Source organism: Toxorhynchites rutilus, chromosome 2 (genome assembly GCF_029784135.1).
Source record: "Toxorhynchites rutilus septentrionalis strain SRP chromosome 2, ASM2978413v1, whole genome shotgun sequence".
Lineage (NCBI taxonomy): Eukaryota > Metazoa > Arthropoda > Insecta > Diptera > Culicidae > Toxorhynchites > Toxorhynchites rutilus.
The window spans coordinates 222023123-222050657 of record NC_073745.1 but is presented as its reverse complement, the minus strand read 5'-3'; the positions used below and the strand labels follow the sequence as shown (position 1 = coordinate 222050657).

The following is a 27535-nucleotide window of genomic DNA, read 5'->3' as shown; positions in this document are numbered from 1 at the left end:
AATCCGAAACTTCCTATTGATTCGACTGACGAGAGTTCTTCAGATTCAAATTTTCCAACGTCCGCAGCAATAGTTGTATAATTTGCGCTCGGAGTTCGTGAAGATCTTGTACTCGTTGATCCTCCCGCTTAGTTGATATTCAATAGATTGATTCAGCTCCCGTTCCTTGCTCGTTCCGTACGGAATTAGTGCGCAGGCAGTTAGTTCAATTTGTTGGAAAGGATAACACTGGTTAACTTCCGTTCGTGGCTCGGGAATTAGTGCGAAGGCAGTCAATTCAGTTTGTTTCAGGAACAAGGGTAATTCACTCGACACTTTTTCTTACTTCAACCCTGTAAAGTGCCAATCCAGATTCGCAAGGTTGATTCCTTCGCATCAACCGAGTTTGCGTATTGGGCATCTTTTACAATGCTATTCAAGTCCATTACGCAAATATGAACCACCGAAACATTATAAACTCGTAACATAAACTATGATCTCCATCTCCCGATGACGCATTTTACTATTCCGACATTCCAACATAAACCACAGAGCAATCTTCCACCATGAAAAGACTTTTCGTATCACAAACCGCACTTAGATTTGCCGCTTGGCATAGATCCAGCCGGGGCGCATAACAAAACGTTGGAAAAAACCTCATATAAATTACTATATTTATTTGCACTGTTTCTCAGCGTAATGTGATAATCATAATCCCCCCTCGGAGCCCCTACCCTCAGAGCGCAGATAATTCTTTTCGTTTTGCATATTTCTGCCTTTTCGCCGCTGCATTCGCTGCAGCTCATTTCGCGTTAGTCCTAGCGTCGCAGTGGCAGCACAGGAGGTTTCGCCTCTATTGTTGCATCGAGATCGTTTTCCTACCTTTCCACCCACTCGCCACCCCACTTTGGTGTGGTCACCACCATGCCGCAAACACAGACACAATACAAACTCATTCACCGGTCGGTCGTCCCATCGCGCGGCATACATGCCCACTCCTATATGGCAGGGCGGCAGTCAGCCAGCTTTTATGCTCTGAGCAGATCAAAAGATCTCAGCCAACTAGCGAACCAACTTGGTAGTAAAATTGGGTTTCATTAAATCAAAACAGTCGTAAAATGTGATGATGGTAATAAAGGCGTAATCACGGGTTTGTCCGACTTTCGTTGCAGTGGCTTTCTGCTCCCGCCGGACTGCAGACAGCTGCGCTGTTCACCGGATTGTGGTGCAGCAGCAGCGGAAACAGCTTAACAAATTGCAATACTTCATCTAGGAACTGCCGAATGCGTGCTGAGAGCAAGAGAACCATATGAATTAAAATGTGATTATAGAATCCGCATGAATTTACGTTGTTGGCAATAGTAATGCGATCAGTTTTGCAAATTATCCATTGATGATTTATGGTGTGCTAAGTTGTAACGATTAACGTAATCGCATGGGTTGTCTGGCTTATTGTACGATTTATCTTGAGCACAACGTATCTTATAACGGATCCCTCGCTAGTTAATTGTATATTTATAACATCTTTCAAAATTTGATCATTCGTCTTCCTAAGCTCGAAGCCGCCGGACGGTTTTATATCGTTATCGTCCATCGTTGAAGTGATACCGTTATTTTCGTGGCTGGTGAAGTGAGTGTTGGACACTAACGGGATTCCCTGTGAATTCATTGAAGCAGACACAACAAGCGAGAGGAAGAAACCCTGCACGCGAGCGCTGTGTGCTGGTGTGTTATCGCCGTAGCAACGTCTTCGACATCATCACCGCGTGGTGCGATACACGGGTTCAGCTGTACCGAACGATCAACACGCAGCACCGTTATAAATAATCCGCACTGGTGTGCATAATAAGTATACTGAAATTAATAGGTTAAGGTTATTAAGTTAAGGTTAATTATAAAAAAAAATTGCAAAAATTATAAGAAAGTGTACATCTGCCATTCTAAATGGCAGAAGGGGAAGAAAGCGTTGACAAGGATATCGAATCCACTGTCTCCCCCTCCCCAGCTACGGGTGCTGGGAAGTCGCTTAAACGCGTTCCCCCCTCAGAAGATGTCTCTTCACAGGAAGAGTTAACTCACCTCAACAAGCCTCCCTCAAGAAAATTTGCAAACCTTTCCTCTTCACCCCCTCATTCTACCGCTCCCGTTTCCGCTCAACTCCCGAACTTGCCTCCCAGCCCTACTGATCCCGCTCCCGCTCAACAATCGACCTCGACCTCCCCCTCAGTTGCTTCCTCTCCTCGTGTCAAGGTCTATCCAGAAGATTCACCTGGAGCTGGCCCATGGGTTGTTTTTTTCCGGCCCAAACCGAACGGAAAATCTATCAATGTCATTCAGGTTTCGAAAGATCTGGCAAGATTATATTCCTCCGTGGTCGAAATCTCTAAGGTTAGACCGAACAAACTGCGTGTTGTCGTGAGTGATCGGAAACACGCAAATGCAGTTGTGATCGACGAGAGATTCTCTCTAGAGTATCGTGTCTACGTGCCGTCCCATGACGTAGAAATCTCGGGGGTGATAACTGAAACGGGTCTGACGTGTGAAATGATAAAGGAAGGAGTTGGTAAATTTAAAAGACTCGCGTTGGTGGGCGTTAAAATTTTGGACAGCCGCCAACTAGGGAAAGTATCCCAAGAAAAGGGAAAAACTAAATTCACGCCGTCAGACTCGTTTCGAGTAATTTTTGCTGGTTCCGCTCTCCCTGACTACGTCATGGTGGGCAAATTAAGACTGCCTGTGCGACTCTTCGTGCCAAAGCCCATGACTTGCCAAAAATGCAAGTCAGTTGGTCACACTTCAGATTATTGTGCCAACAAGGAGCGCTGTGCCACTTGCGGAGAGCAACATGAGGGGAAATCAGTGCAGTGCGACTGAGCATAAATGTCCATATTGCGGGGGATCCCCACACGTGCTCTCAGCTTGTGAAACTTACAAGAGTCGCTGGGAGAAACAGAAGCGCTCTTTGAAGGAACGCTCGAAACGAACTTTTGCGGATATTTTAAAGGGCGCTTCTCCACTGGCCCAACAACAACAACCAATCATCACACAAAATGTCTTCGCCACGTTGCCCGTTGACGAAATGGAAGCGGACACATCTAACGGGGGCACACCGTTCATTTTCAAAGGGAATCCCCGGCGCAAAAATGTGACCACTCCCAAAGTTCAAGGACAAGTCCTCCGGTTAACCCTCCTGTTAGCATGCCTAAAAAATCGAGTGCAGCGGACAAGCAAAATCAGGTTCCTCCTGGCTTCCGTGGGAATAGTTCACCTTCGAACGACCCAGCACTCGAGGGGACATCAAAAACCCCAAATGTCCCTATTTTTCCGTCCAGCTCAACTTCCCAATCGGGATTTATAAAGTTGTCTGACCTTTTGGACCAAATCTTCAAGTGTTTTAATGTTTCCGACTCCATCAGAACCATTGTCATTTCAATGCTTCCAGTATTAAAGACAATTTTGCAACAATTGATGCAAACATGGCCCCTCCTTGCAATGATTATCTCTCTTGATGTCTAATTCAAATAGAGAGGTCGGAGATATCACTGTTTTACAGTGGAATTGTCGTAGTCTTATCCCTAAATTTGATACATTCAAATGTTTAATTCATAACTTCAATTGTGACGTTTTTGCTCTGTCCGAAACTTGGCTTTCTTCGCGAGATGATATCTCTTTCCACGATTTTAATATTATACGCTTGGACCGTGTTGACAGATACGGAGGGGTGCTATTGGGGATCAATAAGTGCCACTCATTTTTTAGAATTGACCTTCCACCTATTGGGGGGATCGAAGCTGTTGCTTGTCATGCAAACATCAGAGGCAAAGACCTCTGTATTGTCAGCTTGTATTGGCCTCCGAGAGCTGCGGTTAGCCGCAAGCAACTTGTTGACATGTGCTCACTCCTTCCTGAGCCACGATTGATCTTGGGAGACTTCAACTCTCACGGAACTGCCTGGGGGGAACAGTACGACGACAATCGTTCATCGATGATATATGACCTTTGTAACAGCTTCAATATGACCGTTTTGAATACTGGGGAAACAACACGTGTTCCTAAACCTCCTGCTAACCCAAGTGCTCTTGACCTCTCGCTTTGCCCGAATTCACTATCGTTAGATTGCAAATGGAATGTAATCCAGGACCCCAACGGTAGTGATCACTTGCCAATCAAAATTTCCATCACCATTGGTTCGAATTCTTCTGAATCTATAAACATGGCATATGACCTCACAAGACACATTGACTGGAAAAAATATGCGGACGCAATTGCTCTAGCCATCAATTCCAGAGATGGTTTGCCTCCATTGGAGGAGTATAACTTCCTTTCTCGTTTGATATATGACAGCGCGGTTCGCGCTCAAACGAAACCCATCCCAGGCTCCACTTTTCGTCAAAGGCCTCCCAATCCATGGTGGGATAGCCAATGTTCCAAGCTTTATCAGGATAAATCGAACGCATTTAAAGCTTTTCGGAAACGTGGAACCATTAAGAATTTTCAAACGTATTTGGACCTTGAAAATTAATTTAAAAACTTGATCAAAGGGAAAAATCGCGCTTATTGGCGAAATTTCGTGGGAGGTTTGTCACGAGAAACGTCAATGAAAAAATTATGGAAAGTGGCTCGAAACATGAGAAATCGCTCTTCAACGAATGAAAGCGAAGAATATTCACATCGATAGATTTTTAATTTTGCACGGAAGGTTTGTCCCGATTCCGTTCCTGTTGTTAAATTGTTCGAGATATACCACAAGATTCGACGGCGCCAGCTTCACAATCCGATCGGCCTGGGTTCAATCCCAGCTGGCGTCGTTGGGATTTTCTGAGGCGAAAAATCTCTGGTTACGTCTTCCTTCGGACGGAAAGTAAAAGAAGTTGGCCCGGCTCATGAGTTGTTGAGTCTGATAGGTAGGAACAGGTGGAGTCGCCTCCCTGATGTCGGTGATTGGCACTAAAGTGGCGGAAATATGCCGACGTAAAACAAGCGAAGATAAAAAAAAAATATACCACAAGATAGGTGCGATCTTGATTCCGAGTTTTCGATGGTAGAATTCTCTCTTGCTCTCCTTTCTTGTAACAATTCGGCTCCAGGATCGGATCGAATTAAGTTCAACTTGTTGAAAAACCTCCCTGGTGTGGCGAAACATCGCTTGTTGAATTTATTCAATCGGTTTCTGGAACATACTATTGTTCCAGATGATTGGAGACAAGTACGAGTTATAGCTATTCAAAAACCTGGAAAGCCCGCGTCCGACTTCAATTCGTACCGCCCAATAGCAATGCTGTCTTGTATACGGAAATTGTTGGAGAAAATGATCTTGTTTCGCCTTGATCGATGGGTTGAAACGAATGGCCTACTCTCAGATACACAATATGGGTTCCGCAGGGGCAAGGGGACGAATGATTGTCTTGCGTTGCTTTCTTCAGAAATTCAAATGGCTTACGCCGAAAAAAAAACAAATGGCTTCAGTATTCTTGGACATAAAGGGGGCCTTTGATTCTGTTTCAATAGAGGTTTTGTCAGACAAATTACACTCTCGGGGTCTGCCGCCTCTGTTGAATAATATGTTATATAACTTGCTTTGTGAGAAACAGTTGAACTTTTCTCACGGGGATTCGACAGTAAATCGGGTCTCCTACATGGGCCTCCCCCAGGGCTCATGTTTAAGCCCCCTTTTGTACAACTTCTATGTAAGCGACATCGACAATTGTCTTACACAAAATTGCAGCCTAAGACAACTTGCAGATGACGGAGTGGTGTCTGTCGTAGGATCAAACGAATCCGACCTGCAAGGACCCTTACAAGATACTTTGAACAATTTTTCAACCTGGGCCATTGGGCTAGGGATCGAATTCTCCACGGAGAAAACAGAGATGGTGGTTTTTTCTAGGAAGCATAGACCAGCAAAACCAAAGCTTCAACTTTTGGGTAAACCGATCACTCATGCTATGTCATTCAAGTATCTTGGGGTCTGGTTCGACTCCAAATGTACTTGGGGGGCCCATATTAGGTATCTGAGTAAAAAATGCCAACAAAGAATAAACTTTCTCCGTACAATTACCGGCACCTGGTGGGGAGCCCATCCCGAAGATCTTATAATGTTGTATCGAACAACTATTCTCTCAGTGATGGAGTATGGCAGTTTCTGTTTTCAATCAGCTGCCAAAACACATCTCATTAAACTCGAGCGAATTCAGTATCTTTGTCTCCGTATTGCGTTGGGATGTATGCCCTCAACGCATACCATGAGTCTCGAGGTTTTGGCAGGCCTACTCCCACTAAAAGATCGCTTCAATTTATTATCTCTTCGGTTCCCCATCCGGTGTAAGGTTATGAACCCATTGGTGATCGGAAATTTTGAGCAGCTTATCGAGCTAAATTTTCATTCAGGATTCATGAGCTCATATCATGAATTCATCTCCATGCAGGTTGATCCTTCTTCGTATACTCCCAACCGTGTTTGTTTTCCTGACTACATCAATTCCTCTGTACATTTTGATCTGTTCATGAAGGAGAAAATCCATGGAATTCCAGATTATCATCGATCGGGGATCGTTCCTACGATCTTCAATACAAAGTATAGGCGTGTCAATTGTGATAATATGTACTTTACTGATGGGTCCTCTATGAATGAGTCCACAGGATTTGGAGTGTTCAACGAAATTTTTAGCACCTCCCACAGTCTTCAGAATCCTTGCTCAGTGTATATTGCTGAATTGGCAGCGATACACTGGGCGCTGGACAGCGTCGCCTCACGACCTGTTGAACACTATTACATTGTAACGGATAGTCTTAGCTCTGTCGAAGCTATCCGTTCAGTGAGGCCGGAAAAGCACTCGCCGTACTTCCTTGAGAGAATACGAGAAAATTTGAGTGCTTTAACCAGACGCTGTTATGTCATTACCTTTGTCTGGGTCCCTTCACATTGCTCAATTCCGGGTAATGAGAGGGCTGACTCATTAGCAAAGGTAGGTGCAATTGAAGGCGATATTTATCAGCGTCAAATCGCTTTCAATGAATTTTATTCTTTAGTCCGTAAAAATACCATCGCTAACTGGCAACGTAAGTGGAACGAAGATGAATTGGGTCGGTGGCTTCACTCGATTATCCCTAAGGTTAGCCTCAAACCATGGTTCAAAAGTCTGGACTTAAGTCGGGACTTTATTCGCACCTTCTCTCGACTCATGTCCAATCACTGTTCGTTAGACGCGCTACTCTTTCGTTTTAATCTTGCCGATGGCAATATCTGTGCTTGTGGCCAAGGTTACCACGACATCGAACACGTTGTTTGGTCGTGCGAGGAGTATCTTGTTGCCAGATCGAATTTAGAAAACTCTCTTCGGGCTAGAGGAAGGCAGCCCAATGTGCCGGTGAGAGATGTGTTGGCTCGGTTAGACCTTGATTACATGTCCCAAATATATGTCTTCCTAAAAGCTATCGATCTTCGTGTGTGATTGTCCTTATATCCTTATATTCTCCTTTTCCTTTTCCTTCGCGAGAAATCAAATCCCTTCTTACTAACAATAGAATAAGGTGAAATGTAAATACATGTTAGATATAAGATAGGCTTAAGAATTGAGTATGATGAATGTGAGTGCGAATGTGAGTGTGAACATTGTCAACATATCCTTATATCCCATCCTTTTCCTGAAACAAAATGTCACCCTTCTAAACTCGAGCAAGCCGCGAGTAATCGGTTCTCTACTTCATTAACATTAGAATTAATAAAAAATGTTCATGTATACTTGTAACTATACAGATAGGAGTTTGGCTCCTTTAAACTTATGTAACTGAGCCTGTAAAAATAAACGATTTAATAAAAAAAAAAAAAAAAAAAAAATAATCAAAAGACTACTGTTTTTGTTTTTATGTCTGCATATTCAAAAACTAAAAATCTAGCACACCTGTAGTAAATAACAAATCATTTTGATCTATATGTTCTACAGTGAGAAATTTATCCAATTGAAATTAATTCCTTCAATTGTAATTCGCGGTGAAAGAATTTAACTTCGTGTTTCGATGTTATGAAGCGAAAATTTATGGATTCGATGGAATAAGCACATTCTCAAATAAAAATTGTGAATGAAAATCAACTTCTCTCTATATCGTATACAATGATTGGCAGAATAAAGTGCCCACTCATTTTTTTGGCTAAAATAAAAGTGAGCACATCGTAATCATCACGACGACGGACAGTCCGATGCGAAACCGAAGGCTGAAGCTCTTCTTGATTCTGCCGGATGGTAACTTTCGACTTTTCCTTCACTTCCCGAATCATATTCTTGTAGGTTCTGGTATCTGTTCTGGGTTTCCTTCCTCTGCATGGGCGATCCATCACCGATTCAAACGTCTTCAGCTTCTTTTTTTCCGACCGTTGCCTTGCTGACGTCGTTCTTCTTGACAACCACCCGGTGCGATTCTCCGTTCTCGACATCTCGAACGATCAATCTTCGGATGCTCGAAGGGATAATTTAAAAAAAAAAATCCATTTTTTTCGACTGCACCAAGTGCGAACACGTGTACAAATGCTTCAGAGCCAAGCCAGTTGTTCCTAAACTTCAAAATCTTCTTCTTCTTATATGGCACTAACGTTCCTAGAGGAACTCCGCCGTCTCAACGTAGTATTACTTGCGTCATTTTCATTAGTACTTAGTTGAGATTTATATGCCAAATAACACGCCTTGAATGCATTCTGAGTGGCAAGCTCTAGAATACGCGTGACCACAGTGCAAGTCAGAGGAAATTTCTTTGAAGAAAAATTTCCCCGACCAGAACGGGAATCGAACCCGAACCCCCGGCATGTTAGGTTTGACGCTAACCACTCGGCCACGGGAGCACTTCCACTCGAGGAGTCTCATGATGGAAACTTTTCGAAAATATATCGACTTTCACAGTGGACAGTTTATTGTGTCATTGTAACACAATAAATAAGATTTTCAAATCTAACGATGTGTTTACTTTTTATTTTAATGAGAAAAATGAAATCAATGAAAGAATGAGTAGGTTCTTTATTTTGCCAATCTCTGTATTCTATCTATTTACATTTTCTGTAAGCAGGGATGAAATCTTGAAATAAGCAAGTAGTGGATTATATCTGTGATATACCCGCAAGGTGGACGTAGGACTACCGTTAGAATGGTAATCATTTGTTTGAAGCTGCATCTGCATCAATTCTCAATAATGTTCTGTTCTTGTTTTTAAGAGATTTCAACCCGAAGGACCCTTAATTCTCAATGAATTAATGAATATTTTGAAAGAACGTTGAAACTATTTACAACAGCGAACTTTCTCTGTGTTATCTGCCTGCATGGATTATTGCAATTCGCTAATGTTTCTAAGGATACGCTAGGATTGTGTTGTGCGGGTGCAAAGTCAAATTACCGCTGAGTCAACAACCGAAACCCTTGTGCTCTTTGGTTTACCACATATCAGAAAAAAAAGTTGTTGCTGGTACGTGCTGGCTGAGCGAGATTGCTTCATAGAAGTCGCAATTGATATATTTTCTATTTTTATCGTTGTTAAGGGGAATGTGGAAGCTAGCCACAAATGGCTGCCACAATGACGCTCATTTCCCTCATCTCCCTTCCTCACCCCTCACCAGAAAATCAATAATTTTGCGAAACAGTGTGAAGAAAATGATAGTTTTCGCACACTTCCCATCAAGTAATATCAACCAAACTCTAGTCGATTACTCACAAGATATTAAATTTTCATCTGCCGTCGCACTGTGTAGTGAAAAACGTCGGAAAACTCGAGGTAACTCTGAAAATTAAATATTCATTTTTAATCTTCGGCAATGGTTTTGTTTGTATTGGTAGAAGCATCGTTATTTTTTCGACACTGATGCCAGACAACATCATCGAAACAGCTATAAAAACCACTCATAAAAATGTAATTCCTGAGTCATAGAGTTTCATGTCATGAAAATCTATAGAATAAAATTGTGTTGATATCAGTACAATTATTATTTCTAGGTTTAATGGGTCTATAATGTAAGTTTTAGCAACTTTAACATTGGATAAGAAAATTGTATTGCAGAGCACTGCCACGGCTGCCTATGCTTTCAAAAATAGTAAACGCAAAAGTATTACATTCATTCAAAATGCCTCGGCCAACGAAGAGAAGGGTTAAGGCTCTCCAACGTGAATATGTGAAAACAATACGATCAACGAAGGAAAGTATTTAGGAATTATCAACATCGAATTACTATGCGGAAGAACTTGTTAATACCAAAAGAGCCCCAATTCGCATGTGTTATAAATTTGCTCATGTTACGCCTGCGTATAATCAGAATTTTACTTAATATGCAAATGCACCTTCTATATATATATTTATATTTGAAATTGTTCATCGGAACACAACGTTCATACATTTTACTTTAGTATTGAATTTTTATTTTTTTTTTCAAATGTATTCCAAGACTCGTGTCAATGAAGCGCCACACAGTCTGATAAGTGAATTGATCTATTTACATGTGTTTTGCTCCTCTCACAAACACTATTACCCCATTTTTACACGTGTGTTTACCTATACTACTACAATTGCTAGCTTCCACCTTCACCTTAAAGGTGCAATCGGAGGGAACTTAAGCTGCAATGTTTGCTTTTTCATCAGTGTTCGTTGAGGAAGCATTGCATTTTCATTTCAAGTGAACTATTTACGTGCAACTGATCTGCTTTGGTTTATAGTTGAAATGTCAGAACAAAAAAACTTTTTACAATTTATCGTAATTCATAGCACATCGGACAGATTTTAGAGTATTAGTATTCCTTAGAGTATTCCGAATGGAAAACAAAACATCAAAATCCGTTCGCTGCAAAAGTTTCCTTTGACAACGCTTACAAAAAACAATTACGAATAATTTTTATGCCCTCGCTCTGTGCAATTTTTTGTGCAAGGGGGGAGCTAAAGCTTTTTCTTTGTATGCTCGTTTCGGTGCAAATGATGCATTGAGCTTTGTACATGTTTTGAGCATGCATTTTGAAGTAGAGAAACTTTTGGGTGCGACCGATCCGCATCTTATCGCGACAAAGACAATATTCATTGCATGCGCTTGTAATTTTTTTTCACTTATTCTTGATGTACGGTACTTAACTCCGGTCAATTGCGCAATGGTACTGTGAATTAGAATTGAGCCTCGTCGCTACGTTAGATAATTGAGTTGCGGCACTGTTGAGTAGCACCTTATCGTAGGCACGAGATGTATAGAGCTGATATTTCACTCGCCAATAAAGAGATTCTATTCAACTTGTCGATGGAAATAGTTTTATCAAATTATTTCATCGGTATTTTTATCCGGAATTTTATTAAATCAGAGAAAATGGTATACTTTTAAGTAAACATGTTCAATTTCTTTGCATAAAATTTGATTTTGTTAAGGAGTATTTATATTAATTTTTGAAAAAATGTACAATAGGAATGAATGAATGCAAGGGGTCGAGCTACAATTTATAGTGACCAACACAATGCCAACATGAATGCTCGACATTGGCAAATGGGGAATCGTTAGCATTCTGAAAGCGTTACGCTTATCCACTTACCGAGTTACGGACATAACAATTCGTTTAGCGCTTGTCAGAGGGCTTTTAATAACGTCACCGGAATGCGTGACTTTAGGATGAACGAAGAATCTTTCAAAAATAGAGTAAGAAGCCTAATGTAACGTAGTATGTTCAATTTTAAGTATTGAAGCAATAAATAAGATGAATTGATTATAAAGTAGAGTCATTATATAATGTGGTAATCCTATAATATAAAATAGGTTTTAATCCAATGATTCTTAGACATTTGGATTTGCATCGAACTTGGTTAGATGTATATCCAAATTGTAATTGATGCGAAGCCAATGTCAATATCAAAAATAGTTTCGAAAAAAAAATAGAAATAGTTGAATACGGTTAGTTGCCAAAATTCACGCAGTATAATAATTCAAGACATGTGTAACAAGAATAAATATTTTATATTCTTATATTATTAGTCATGATTATAGTTATAATTAGCGCTGAATGATTCTTCTATAGTTTTCTTTTGAACTTAGTATAGCGATGAGTGGAGAAACACGAATTAATGCATCCCAATTTTAGCAAGATATTGATCCAAAGCCTCCATCACGATATGTCAAGCGTGAATAGATTAGCAAAACAAATCGTTTAGTACTGTAAAAAAACTTCAACTAAATTACTAAGATGTAAGGTTAACGTCATCTTTATGAATCAATCCCATATTTCGAAGAACGATAGATGTTAAATAATATTGATTTTCATTCGATTTCGTTCCACTGTAATTTTTTTTTTCAATCTTTCAAGGCAACCATAAAGGAAACGATACGATCTGTTAAAAATCTGTTGAACAGCCTTGGTCTGCGGTGGAATCGTGATACTCCGGCGAAAATTATTCAAATTGTGGTCTCTCTACGGACGAACTTATGATGTGCTGAAACAAAGAACCGTAATTAAGCCGTGTTTTTTCCCTGTCGATTTTAATTTTATGTTTCCGAGTGCAACTCCCCGAACAATCAATTCCTGTTTCTTCCAGCGGGTTGTGCTATTGCACCGCGCTCATGCAAATCTAATTTTGATTGATCAATCTTGACCCTCCGACGGTTCGTTGGTTGATTGACATCGGTGCGGTTCCAATCACACCAGGATGTGGTTTTCTCCCAAATGTATGGCTTCTGCGGAAGTTGACCTCCACCTTTTCCCCCCCCGACTCAATTCGGGCGCTGCAAAACAACAATTAGTCGATTGCATCATCACGAGGTCTCGCAGTCGTCTCGACGTCGTCGGTGGTAATAGTAGCGATAATTGAGCCGAATATCATGTTCGATTTCCGCACCACAGTTCGTGGTTTCCTTTTATACCTCATTCAGGCTCGGCTCATTAACATTACCCCTTTGTGAACAAAGCCACAGATGTCGTCTTCGAACGAGAAGCACCAATTGTCATCGATTATTCTCAGGATTTGGTGGGTTAGTCCCCTGTTATCAAGAAATGACACTTCATAATACAAATCTTTCTCTTCAACGCCAATCGGTGCGACAACTCGTTGACTCTGTGATCATGATTACGATAAGTCACCTATTATAACCGGTTCAGAAGAATACAATACAGACAGTAACAAAAAAAAAACTACAACTTTTAAACCAGATATGTGTAGTAAAAACCATGTGAGGGAAAAAAACCACATTGAACCCGGGTCCAGTTTATAATGACGTTAGCTATGAGCTAGTTAATCCCAAACATGTGCACCATATAATTCGACATTCGACATATTGACGAAGCGCGCACTGTTAGATAACGCGGACCCATTTTTGGCCAGATATGGCAACGGTAACGAATTGCTGTCAATTTTCACACATTATGGTATGGTAATGATAGAGGTATTTACGGGCTCGAATGGGTATCGGGTCTGGAAGCCATCGGCTAATTATATCCTCTCTATCAATGAACGCGCCGAAAAATGACGCGTGGCGCATAATGTCACGGTAAGGTTAGAGTGTCTTTACCGGTTGGACCGAGGCTTCGAGGGGGTATAATTTGGACTGGATATCAAATGGCTATATTATGAGATGACTTCCCTTTTGCCTTGGAGCGCACCATTAACCTGCTGCGTACACGTCAAACGAAGGCGAAAGGTTTACCGAAATTGAGTTGTTCCACGTGCGCTGGTGGCAATTTGTACCTCGAAACGATATGTGATTGAGTTTTCCGTCGTAAATGCCTGATCGGTTCGTCACAATCAATGGCCCAGCATTGGGGAACAATAATCCGAAAGCATTTCTTCGACAATATGGCTCGAACCGATCTATGCGATCCATGTGGTTTCGTTTATTGGGTATTGTTTGAATTGAACTTTCGATTGTCATCCGATTGTCAATCGATGGATTCGACCCTATACTTATTATGGGATTACAACTTTGTATTGTGATTCGACTGCTCAACCAATAATTAATTGACCTTATTTGTTGATTCGCCTTCAATTCAAATAGTTGTGCAGACTATTTTAGGTTGAGTTTCTTATGCTGTTTCAGAAAGGCTCTTAGCTCATCCTGAAGTCGTGCATTCTGTTGTAGTTATTAGAAGCCCACAAGCATGTACTGAACACGTCGTTATGTCCGCCATGTTTGATGTGTAAGTAACTGGATTAAAATCGTCTGAGAAAAGCCAAAGTTATCCCAAAACGTCAAAAAACATAAACATATCATAAACTCCCACTGTCTTGTTTTGAATGGAAGAGCACAGCAGTCATGCTTTCTATTAACACTGCAAAAAATCGTAGCTATTCACCGTGCACATAATTCTACCCAAGGAATATAAGAAAATGATTGCTTAGGCTTGCTCTGTATTGCTCCAGCTGGCGAGCATACAATATTTTTTCCTAATGATGATATTACAAACAACGGTTTTGCTCGTTACAATGGAATATACATTCTATCAAATATACACCGGAAATTTATGTTCTTAAAGAAAATGGTTTATTTATCATCTAAATTTATACCGGGGCCTTCAAAATAGGCCCCTTCTGAAGCAATACATTTTTTTCAACGAACAATCCAATCATAGAAGCACATTTCATAGCTATATTCAGGAATTGCCTTCATTCATTTTTATGTTTTCGATGCTGTCAAAACGGTTCCCCTGAAGCGGCAGTCTAAGTTTCGGAGATGGGAAAAGGTCAAACATATCTGGAGAGTACTTATGCGCAAGCATGCTTTCAGCCATTTGATTGCGATGAGTTTATGAAGAAAATTGAGCTCTTTTGGCACTAGTCGTGCAGCGACTTTACTCACGTCCAAAACATCTACCAAAATATCATGAACGATCTCGTGAGCTCTCACATACTTGAATGGCGAAGAGAATATGAATAATCAGATCCAACAAATTGCACTAATAAACGAGAACAAGATTGTATAATAAATCAATCCCAAATCAATCATTATCATCATTAAAAAATCCCCGTCGAATAATCGTTTAAGTACAAAGCCTCAGTAAAACAAACTACGAATGAGAAAATAGGCCAAAAGGACGAGACGAGGAATTGTGTAGAAATAAAATAAAAACTGATCAGAATTTAATGAAAATCGAATCCAGCAACAACATCAACATCATCAAAGTTATGATCCAGAAAAACCAACGTCATTGACCACACCACAGTTTATTTTGAGAATCACCATAATTTTGCAAAGCGTCATTTTTTTCCAGTCACCTTATTCATTTACGGGTAGCAAAACTATATCTCCAACGCTCCCAAAAGCACTATTTCCCAAAGAAATAATCCACAAATTCTGCTACGTAGCACCTTTCGCAGAACGAAAACAGAAAATCCGAATCGAAGTAGTTGTGAGCTGGCGGCGATAGTAAGCACAACCACTGCGAAACGAATTTCATCTTCATTTTTTTACCGAAGATCACAGCGCTAACAGCTGCACATCCGGCCTGGAATGACATGCGCTTTGAAGTCATTTTTGAAGTCATTTTTTTCGGAAAGAGCCGACGATTTGCGTGGTTTTATGGCAGCTGTTGACGATTGATTCATGATTCATTCTTGTTCTCGCGAGAACAATATATAAGTTGGCCATGTTTCACAACTTGTTTCCTTATGCCAATGTCTTTTTCGCAGTTTATTCACTCGGTCACAGACTATTATATATTTGTTCCACCAGCACCATTACGCCACATTTCTTAATAATTTCTTAATCAATCTACTTTTGGCAACACATGAAAACATCAACAATGTGTACGTGTGATGCAACAATACAGACGGCATGAAAATCGATGCGGTGCTTCCACAGAACACAATTGTTCGATTCGGTTGGCGATTTCTTCCATTCTTTCATTCTACCTTGTGTCGAGCAAAACCTCTGTGTTGTATCAGCATAAGTAAAGAGTGTTGTGTACTCACTAGTTGGATTGATACTGTGTTTTGAATTCGTGAATACTCAATATGAATATTGTAAACGGGCAGAAACTTAATCGCAATAATTTTTTCGCATTGTCCGAAGAATGAACGCTGCATTTGCATTTAGAGCGAATGATTTACGTCTGATTCGCAGTTGTATATAAATAATGAATCTCGTTGATGCACTATTTGTCCTTTTTGATGGTACATGTAGAAAAGCAAACAAATAGGCAGAATAAATGTTTAGTAAAATGGGAACGTTTGAATCGTAGTGTAGATCATATTAAAAAACTTTTAGAGAATCCGATTCGATTAGTACCCAAACCGCCAAAATTCGTTCGTAGCGAAAATAGTTATTAACGCTAACAACTATATAAATAAAAATGGAAGGCCCAAAACACGAAGAAGGAATAGTAAGATTGTAGCCGTCCTTTTTCGTTGTATTTGTCTCTGCGCTTAGATCAATGTTATAGTGAGAAAAAGTTTTGAAATTTTTGAAAAGCTTTGAGAGAAAGTTGAAAAAAAAAAATTATTCTCATATGCTCCACAATGACATTTGTTGTTAATCCAATTGGATTTCACGTTTTCAACAAACGAACGTTCGCTCCCTAAGAAAACATGAATGTTCGAAAGAATTCATTTCAAAGAACTAATTTCTGGCGGGACCAAGTCCGCCGGGACAGCTAGTTAGTTCATAAAAATATGACCTGTTTTCTGATTTGGCACTCTTATTGAAAAACGTAGTCTCACGTCAGAATAATCAGACCACTGTTATTATTATTTACACTCTCTTCCACAAATTGAGTAAGGTTCATCGCAAAAATAATGTCTCTTCAAAGCACTCTGGATACCGTTAAAAATTCGAAATGTTACATGCGAGGATTTTTTGTGGCTCAACTTATAAATTAAAGGCTTGCGCCCGATACATGATCGCACAGTTGACGTAGAATTACGTTAGGATATTCATTGCATATTTATTTTTAATATCTTAGAACTAGATACCTCCCAGTCGAATTCATTCCAACCCTATTTTAAAATATTCAAAAAATTTACAAAATTTACATTTTCCTATGTTGCAATATAAAATTGCTAGGCAGCGAATCGATTGGTGCACAAAGCACGTAAATCGACCAAGAAGTAACTGAACGATAAGCACTCAAAATTGGACAATTTTCGTGACGCCACTGATATTCAGTTTTTTGATTTGTACCCTCAATATGTTCCCGAAAGACTTAAGCCTACCACAAAAACCCTACAGTTGAAGACTGTAACCACGCAATAAAAAAGTTTTTGATACTTACCAAATTGTCAATATTCAAACGTTGTAGGAATGTACCACCTGGAAAAGACCAAAAGTATAAATTATCAATTATGGATTATGCTGCAGAGTTTATATAAAATGGAATAAAAAGGCGTTTGTTTATGTTAGATTCAGTCATGCATCCGGGTTCAACTTCAAATGTGCCAAAAATAAGATCATCAATTATATGATTTTAGGATTTTTAATTATTCCCTTAGCAACTTGAGAAAAGGAACCGACGATTTTGTCGTAGAGTGCGATGGGGTTTTCGAAAATCCCGTAAAAAAAACCTGCAAAATTTCCGAGCTCCGAGCACAAGTTATTCAGATGTCATTCAATTTATGATTAAATGACAAGTCAAACTAAACATGAAACAAGTGACAGCTGTCAAAATAGCGCACAAATCAACCACTTTAGAATGCTATTCCTCTCCCATTCCCATTCCCATTCTATTACACACAGATTTTATAAGTATGAATATGATAACCAAAAACAAAAATATTAATGTATTCTTCTCCTAGCATTTTCCTTTAACATATTCGTCAACATTTGAACAACTTTTCCCACCACACAATTTGAATAAATCAAACAAAAATGAACTCAGAACAAAAATAATGAACTACAAATAAATTTTAAGAGGTTGTGCCTAGGACACGACCGCATTTTCGAAGTTCTTCGAAATTTAGAAATTATAATATTCAATCCGCTTGATTATCACTGCGGATATTATTTTGGAACGCATCGAAAGTTTTGAAATATTTTTTTGAAGAATATTTCAGTGGTGAGGAAAGGGATGAAGTTTTGTAGAGTCTGCTGAAGATGGTTGAGTCATGATTCGTCATCTCCATCGCAAGAACACTACTACGGGAACGAGAATAATGAGCAAGCATCACTTTTATTTTGACGTAGAACTACGTCTTTGATTTTTATATAGGGGGGTCACTCTACGAAATTGAAAATGAGGCATGCAACGATTCATTAAGAGTTTTCAAACGCATATTACTCAAATTCGTTATTGTGATATATGTTATGTTGTATACCATACCATTAGATAGGAAATTTATCCAACAATTTTTTTGCTTAAAACATGTACAGTGAAGTGAAAAAAAAAGTGAAAAAATTGATGATTTCAATGGGTATGTTTTGCGATTTTACTAGCCACTCGTTTTCCCCCACAACGCAACGAGCATTCTTGTTGCCTACATACAGGCGTTAGCTCACAATGTGAGTAGAAGTGAATTATGAATTATTCTCCATTTGCTAATAATAGACATTTATCAGTTGGCATAATCAATTATCCACCAATTCCAAATGAAATCGTCTTAAAAATGCAGATATTAAAAACTTGTATTTTTGACTCCAATGAAAGTGTGTATTCCGTTTGGGTTGGAGGAAATATGATTTTTTCACTACAATTGGGAATTTTTTGACTCAACTTTTTGAAACTAACTTTTGAAAAGGGCATATCGATTTTAGTAAGAGAAATCATGATAATTTATATCTCAAAAACTATGAGTCGTACCGAAATAGTGTGTTAGAAAGAGTTATAGAGTATTGATGGTTGAATATGAAAAAAATGTACAGTGAGAAAAAAATAGTACTCTTTTTTTTATTTATAAAATAAAAATTCAATTTGCAATATCCAAAACACATATTTTTTAATTTTTTCATACAAAATAGAAGTCATGCAGAAAATTTAAAAAATGGGCCCAAGATGGTCAAACTATTTTTGACGAACTTTGTGAAACATCGAATTTTCAGGAATTTTCGAAACTTTTAGTTTTTGTATGTTAGCAGTAATTTTTAATCACAAATTATGAATCCTGATGTGATTATAAACAAAAAAGGTTATTATCAATCTCCTTCTAAATGTAGCCATTCTCGAAATATTTAAAAAAATATTTCTAATTTATTGTCTTTTTTATAGTAAATAAACCCTTTTAATATGTTTGTCGTGTTATACCGTCATGTTCATGAAATTTTATGAATTTGCTTATAATTTCCAACAACTTTTACAAATACATCATCATGGTTCATTTTTTGACTCAAGCGTAACTTTTGAAAAGGGCGTATCGATTCGAGTAAGAGATATCTTTGATAATTTATATCTCAAAAAATATGAGTCGTACCAAAATAGTGTGTTAGAAAGAGTTATAGAGTATTGTTGGCTTAATTTGAAAAAAATATACACTGAGAAGAAAAAACAGTACTCTTTTTTTTATTTACAAAATAAAATTTTAATTTGCGATATCAAAAAATATGTATTTTTTTATATTTTTTTCATTTTTTTCATATAAAATAGAAGTCATGTAAAACATTTAAAAAATGGGCCCAAGATGGTAAAACTATTTTTGACAAACTTTATGGAACATCGAATTTTTAGGAATTTCCGAAACTTTGAGTTTTTGTATGTAAACCCTAACATTTTCTACATAGAGTACCGAAGAACGAATTATGCCAAATATAGTCCTATTAATCGTATGATTAGCCTCTGTAACGAACACAGTGAAATAATTGATGTAACCATGTCAAGGTCAATGCTCAAAGACTATTTGAATAGAATAAGATATAGTTAAATTTCACTCTAATATTTGGGCAGCATATTTAGTCTACGCTGGTTTGACGAAATAAATAAATAAATAAATAAATAAAAAATTTGTTGTTAAAATCGTCTTTTGAATTAAACGGATAAATTATCCAGCCAGCTTTTTTTTTGATTTATTTTTTTTAGTTTTAAGTAAGTAGTTTTAAGTAGTATTAAGAATGTATTGGTCTACAATTTTGATTCACGACAATAAAATAATAATAATGATAAAAATGCGGAAAAAAGACAGGCTCGACTAATTTTGAAAAAAGGAAGCAAAAATATCTAATTTGTTTATATCTTCTCACCCCAGCCGGTTTCATAAATGAAGGAAAGAGGGCGCGAGTGTGCCGTCAATCTCATAGACGACTTGTCGCGAAATCTCTTCATGATGTAATGTTACACGATGCCGAAGAGGAGTAAACAGTGCGAAGAAACGGATTATTTTGTAAGTCATTTGAACCAAAACAATATATGTCGAAACAATTAACTCCAACATTCAAAACATAGTATTTGCATTGAAATGAACCTTGGGCAATGCTTATGAGTGTTTTTAATTAGTATGGTTTTATTAATTTTGATTTTCATAATCCAATGGCCTCGAACATTGGTAAAAGCTACATCGCCAAAATTAACAGGTCTTTGACCTTAGGAACCTCAAAAGTGAACAGCACAACCCCATTGGCTGTCGCATTGGTGGCTACGGTCTGGTGGTCACCATTATCCCCATGTTTTTTGTCTGTCTGCCTTTTGCCAACTAACGAGCAACCCATTTTCTTATTGTTGCCACCACAACATGGCGCGCTTAACCTTTCTGCAGCACGGTGTCGAGCCAAAACATTCTATTTCCATAAAAGCTTCCTCCCGTCGTCATGTCATTAGTGTGCGCACGTGTGTCTGTCGATGGAATCTCGCCGTCGCTTTTTCATTCCGAAAATTTAGCCAGCGAGTCCAACAACTATCGTTAGGGACATAGCTGCGTTAGGTATCCAATTATGTTGGACTCGAAGTCTCCAGCTCTTTTCCAAATGCTTGATTTTTAACTCTGTGATTACAGCTGATTTGACTAATTTGGCAAGGTTAGGGAATAAATGAGCACCAAGAAGGATACAGAAGCTTTCAAAAAATTGAATTAACACATTCTCGTTTTTAACAATAATTCAACGTCAGATATTGCCAAGAAGCCGGCAGATCATTAATCAGGGCATCACCTCAAAGTGATGGCTGCCACTATTTATTACCCCAGCAGATAATAAATAATTCTAGATTCCCTTACGGAGCTGATGAAGTTTTGTATTCAATTTCTGTAGGAAACTCACTGACTAGTTAATTGATTACATTGCAACTCATAATTACCCCCGACGGCGGCGAGAGCACTCTCCGAAACCGTTACGTAGGCGTATTAATTCCACTGGTGAAATAAGCCTTGTGAAATATTCATAACAATTGTAAAGCTTTTGCGCGACTTCCCCCTTTCCATCTCCAGCCATCGAGTGTTTTATTTCCCGACTTTATCTTCCCAGATGTAGGTCCATAAATTTGTGGGTCAGTTTGAGTCACACGTCGGATGACATAAGCATACCCCGCTCGTCCCGTTCTTTCCGTTGTCGTTGTTTCCTTCTTCCACAGTAGCAATCGTAAATTATTTTGGCCCCAAAAAGTTTATCCCACTGTGGAACAAATTCTCCAGACGAGGATTGTTCCGTTAGTCACGGTTTCTCTCAGGGCTGGAACTCTTACTGCTGGTGACAGGTGTGAGAAGCGATTTTCTGTCGTTTGAAGAATAATCGGTAATTTTAGGTTTCTACTCTTCTGCGTCGGATGCGCTGTGAATGTGTGCTTTAGTGAGGTTTTATGACTTGTTTATTTTTAGCTCAGAGGTGTAGAGTGAGCGGGAATTATATAGTATCTTATGTTTATTTGTTTATGTAACATTCATAGGTTTGGTGGGCACCAATTGATATTAACTAAGAAAAGAAGATAACAACATTAAATACAGCACACCGAGAGTTGGGAAGAGTTCATGATACAATTTAAGAACATCAAGCACGAGGAAGCAAATTATTGACACAATGCGATGCTCATCAAAACCAATGAGTTCTTTGTCCGAGCTTCTCGAAATATTGTTTGAACACTCATAAAAATTAAATAGAAAAATAAATAAAAATACGAGTGCAATGAATAGTTAGGAATGTTTCAAAAGATTAATGGATGCCTTTATCCTCGTTCAAACCAACTGTTTAAGTTTATGGAATACATTATTTCAATACTTCAGCCATTCCATGCCAAACCGATATAGTGCTTCTCAGATTTTCGTGAAAAGTGTTAGTTTTGTTGTTTATCGCAAAACATTAGACCCGTATTTTTTTTCAGTAGGGTAACCATTTCCATTTTAGGGTTGTCCGAAAAATCAACTTTTTCCACTTTTTTCCAAAAATGACTTTTTTCAAAAACTCATAACTTTTGAACTTCTAGACCGATTCAGTTGATAGACATATCAAATGAAAGCCAATCACCATTTTTTTGCAAAAATACTACACCTGCTGAAAATTCGAATTCTGTTCTCGTTATTATTGATTCAATTCGTTTTTTTATTGTTTTCATAGTCTCGGGACCAAGAGCGCTATTTTTTTGAATACTTTTTTTCTGAAAAGGGTTCTGAGGGTTTTTCATATAACATGTGTTGACACCAGAGAGGCGTTAAGTTAACCGATGGCCCAAAAAATCATTTTTAATTTTTTTTCCAAAAATGTCTTTGTTAAAAAATGTATTACTTTTGAACTACTGGGCCGATTCAGATGATCGATATATCAAATTAAAGCCAATTAGCTAATCTTTTTTGAAAAATTGACACATTTGTAAACTAATTGAATTCTAGTCGCTTACATCCAGTCTAGTCGCATAGAAATATTGAACGAAGACTGAAAACATGTTAACTTTGAAAAATCATAACTTAAAAACGAAAAAAAATAACATCTCGGATTTTCGGTTATGTTATGCAAAAAAACGTCAGCTTTCAAGAAAAAATATCAAAATATATAGGGGCCCCTAATCCAAAGCTATGAAAACAACAAAAACTAAATACAGTCAATAATTACAAAAACAAAATCCGATATTTTTGCAAGTGTAATATTTTTGCAAAAAGTACCAACTAATTATTTTTAATTTGATATGTCGATCATCCGAATCTGTTCAGCAGTTCAAAATTTATTAATTTTCGAAAACAATCATTTTTAGAAAAAAGACAAAAAAAATGATTTTTCTGAGCACCCTAAAACAGAAAATACCACTTTTGACGGAAATCGGAGAACCACTATATCGGTTTGACATGGAATGGCTGTTTGTGTAGACCGCAAGGCGTTTCCCTAATATGATGTCGACTACAGCTTATACTTTTCAAAGATATTCAAAGTTAACATGTGATGCAATGAATATCGTAATGTAATTCTACGTCAGCTATGCGTTTGTTTTTTTCGGACACCCTTCACCTTTCAACGGAGCAGCAAACGGTAAACTTCGTCCCGTCCAAAATTTGTTTTTTGTTATCAATACCTTCAAACATTCACGTTTTCTTACTATGAGCAAGTTCATGGGTCCAATCGCAGAGCTGTTCATTGATTGATCTTCTAATCGACCCCATTTAATTTACCTTTTACTATAAAATTTCTAGTATTTCTAACAAATTTCATCTTGATAAAATCAGATTATTTTCAGACACAATTTTCGTTCAAGATTTTTCAACCACTTGCAAATAATATTTCTCCGTTACATGGAATAAATGTTTTATACAGAAAATATGATAGAATAAAGACAGCCCTGAATCGGATAATTCCTTCCTCGAGTTCTGCTCTTATCAACACATTCGGCGATACTTTTTTATTGGTATAGATAGAAGAAGATATAGGAGTGGGAGGCGATCTGGCGTAGTGGTAACATCCATACCTCTCACGCAGAGATCACGAGTTCAATTCTCACTCCCGACATTCTTCCAAAAATGGAAGTAAAAGTGACGAACCAGCCGAAATATATTGAAAGTCACTATAATAAAGAAAAAAAACAAAAGATATAGGAGTGCGTTTCATCGTGCGTAGAACATATGGGAATTTAATTTTCGAAATTTTCCCTTTTTCCTTCAGAGTTTTCCGAAAATTTTTAATTGTCATGTTTGGTTGGAATATTTTTGGTTAAAATATGTGTAATATTTTTATTGGACCCCCTCTCCATTCCAGAAGAGGGAGGGGTGTCATACCATCATAGAAACATGTCTCATACCCAAAAACCCTCACATCCCAAATTGATGATCTGAAAGGTGGGAGGAGTGTTGAACCACTTCAGAAATGTTTCTTGTTTCTTCCTCCACATGCCAAATTTGGTTCAGTTTGCTTGATTAGTTCTTGAATTATGCAGAAATGTATGCTTCATTTCTATGGCAGTCCCCCCTCAGAAAGAGGGGAGGAGTGTCTATTAACCATGGAAACGTGTCGTGTCCCCTAAAACATTCGCATGACAAATTTGGCCCCATTTGCTTGATTAGTTTTCGAATTATGCAGAAATTTGTCTTTCAATTGTATGGCTGCTCCCCCTTAGAGAGGGGGTGCAAAGTCTAACCACCATAGAATCATTTATTGCACCCTGAAACCTCAACATGTTAAATTTGGTTCCATTTGCGTGATTAATTCTCGAGTAATGCAGAAATTTGTGTTTCATTTGTATGGCAGCTCCCCTTCAGAGAGGAGGTTGGAGAGTCTAACCACCATAGAAAGATCTATTGCACTCTAAAACCTCCATATGCCTATTTTGGATCCATTTGCGTGATTGATTCTCGAGTAATGCAGAAATTTGAGTTTCATTTGTATGTCAGCCTCCCCCTTAGAGAGGGGGTGGAGAGACTAACCACCATAGAAACATTTATTGCACGCTGAAACCTCCATATGCCTATTTTGGTTTCATTTGCATGGAATGCATGCAATGTATGCCGATATTTGCAATTTACCTTCATATTTTGTTTTGACAAATCATAGAACATTTGCTCATTTGTAATAAAGTACCCATTTAATTTATTTTCATTTCTTTCATTTTTCTGGTTAAAATAAAAAGTAAATACATCGTAATCAATCTTATTGACTATGTTCTTTTCAAGTTTTATCCATGTGACACTGAAAAATTTGAAGTTTTGCTCATAGAAAAAAAACAGTTTGAATTCCAGAAGACAGTGTCAAAATAAAGTTCCCACTGTGAAAATCGATATATTTTCGATAAATTTCCATCGTGAGGCCCCTCGATTGTTGTTTTTGTTTTGAGTATTTTGACATTTAGAAACAACTGACTTGGCTCTAGAGCATTTGTACACGTGTTCGCACTTGGGGAAGTCCAGATAAAATGGAGAACGCAGTTATTTCAAAAACGATTCCTTTGCGCATCCAAAAATTGGTCGTTCGAGATGTCGAGAATTGCGAATCGCACGGGGTGATTGCCAAGAAGTAGGACATCAGCAAGGCAGCGGTCGGAAAATATTGCTTTTAAGAAGACGTTCGGATCGGTAGTGGATCGCCCAGGCAAAGGAAGAAAACCTAAAACAGATGCCAGAACAGACAAGAAGATCATCCAACAATTGAATAAAAATCAGAAAGTTATTATTCGGCAGATCCAGGAAAAACTTCAGCTTTCGGTTTGGCATCGGACTGTCCGTCGCGCATCGGACGTGATGGCGTGAGGGTGCTTTTCATAGGGTGAGGTGGGTAGCTTGGTGATGATTGACGGAATCATGACGGCTGAGTCGTACTGCAACATGCTGTTTGGAATTGTCGAGGTCTCTCTCATGGGTCTTGATGAGCGCTTTGTTTTTCGACAGGATAACGATCCGAAACAAACGGTCTAGGTAACAAAGTCCTTCTTCCGGTCGTGTCGCATCAAACCCTTTGAATGGCCCCCACAAAGTCCGGATTTTAACCCTATTGAATATCTGTGGGCCATTCTCGGTGTTAGGGTCGACAAAACCGGTGTCACCAATACTCTACCCACAAACTGCTCAACTTCAAACCTTGTGGAGAACATGCCGAAGCGCTTATAGGAGGTCGGCAAAGCTCATTTGAATCTTTTTTGATCTGGGCACTTTTTGGTTATTGTTTTTTTTCTGGAAAACAAATTGTTTTTTTAAAGAGAAACATTTATTTTTCTCAGTGCGACATGAATAAAATCAAAACAAAAAACATAACAATTAGATTTTAAGAATAATTACGATTTGTTTAGTTTTTATTTTAATAAAAAATAAGTGGGTTCTTTATTTAGTTAATCACTGTAAAATATTCTCCCACTGATGATTCTTGTAGGAAATTTTCTCAATTCCAGTTTGACATAGTTTTGTTTACTTTTTGGAAATCGTATGACTTATACATGAAAACGTTTAACAAGTTGAGAATCGTGTCGGTCCCTAGGGACTGACGTCGAACTTTTCGTTAGAAAAACCTTAATTACTTAATTACTTAAAAACCTAACTAACAGCTACAAAATAAGGAAATAAAATAGAATATGATTACTGAAATATTTTTCTTTCTAGTTGAATTTATGAGTATTCTCTTCATACAATAAATATCGTTGGAAGCGGTGACTGAAACTGATATTGTGCAAATACTCTTGATGCGGACTGAAAGGAAAGCGCAGCAAGAATAATCCGGGGCTCAACGTGTTAAAAATGTGTCTATTGTAAGTCAAAACGTTGTCACGACACGTTGGAATGTGTCAATTGCATATCAACATATCAGAACAAAAACTAATCATTGATTAGTTTGACATAATTCAATCATACTGAAAAGCGTAGTCTCACGTCAAAAACTTGTAATTTTGACATACGCTTACGCTTATCACATAGACATTAATATTAACATAAACGACATATAATCATATTGAATATTTATATTGCACACTGTTGAAATAATTTTTATTCTTTAAATGCATTACAAAACTCTGAAGTTGATGTGAAAATTCTATTCAATTGATGATAAAATGTTTTTTTTTTCATTTTCTAGATTAACCCTCTACAGCCCAAGCCCGCCTTTAGACGGGCTTCGTGGATTCTCTTTTCAAATTATTCAGACATTATTTTCAATGTTCGCCCCCACTAGAACGTCTTTAGAATATTTTCATCTGTCACACATACACATTGTTTTTATGCTGGCAGATTTCTGCTAGGAGTATTTTATGTTGAAAGTCGGAAATTCGAGATAAAAGTGGAGTAGGTTTTTCTAGACAAATAAAAAACTCGGGCGGTAGAGGGTTAACTCAATAATGTATTAATCGATCTCCCGAAAATAAACCATTCCGATACATCCAGATACTATCACGTACCTATTTCGCTGTGTCGTTCGAACATCGGCGGTAGAGCCCGTGGCAAGTGGACGTGACGTGGCGAGTTCAGGAGCCTCTCTCCTTGCAATAGCTATCGTTGGCTCATTATCCAGAGGTCAAACCCATTTTGACCTCCCCCGAGCCGACCAGATCGATGTGAGCATTCAAACCAACCAACAATTGCGCACCCCCGAGACACTCACAGAAATCGTTTCGTTTTCGAAACCCAGGTGTTGATAGTTGAGGTTATATTTCCCCCGTCGTGTTCTGCCACCACAGACACTATCCTGCGGTTGGTTGCGAAGCTACACACAGCTTCTTCAATTAAATCCATTAAAATGAAGCTCTTCGAGTACTCTGGGAGTCTGCGGCTACGTGGAGACGGCTGTGGATCGTCTGTTGCATCTCGACAAAAGCTCAATTTCTCAATTACC

General features: G+C 38.3%; 1 protein-coding gene across 1 annotated transcript in view; it reads right to left on the bottom strand.

The window, feature by feature from the left end:
• Positions 1 to 27535, bottom strand: part of LOC129764438 (uncharacterized protein DDB_G0283697) — a 342339-nt gene that overhangs the window by 157447 nt on the left and 157357 nt on the right. The window contains exon 4 of the mRNA XM_055763512.1: positions 17175 to 17212. The gene's annotated coding sequence lies outside the window, so the exon portion shown is untranslated. The remainder of the gene's footprint in view (positions 1 to 17174; positions 17213 to 27535) is intronic.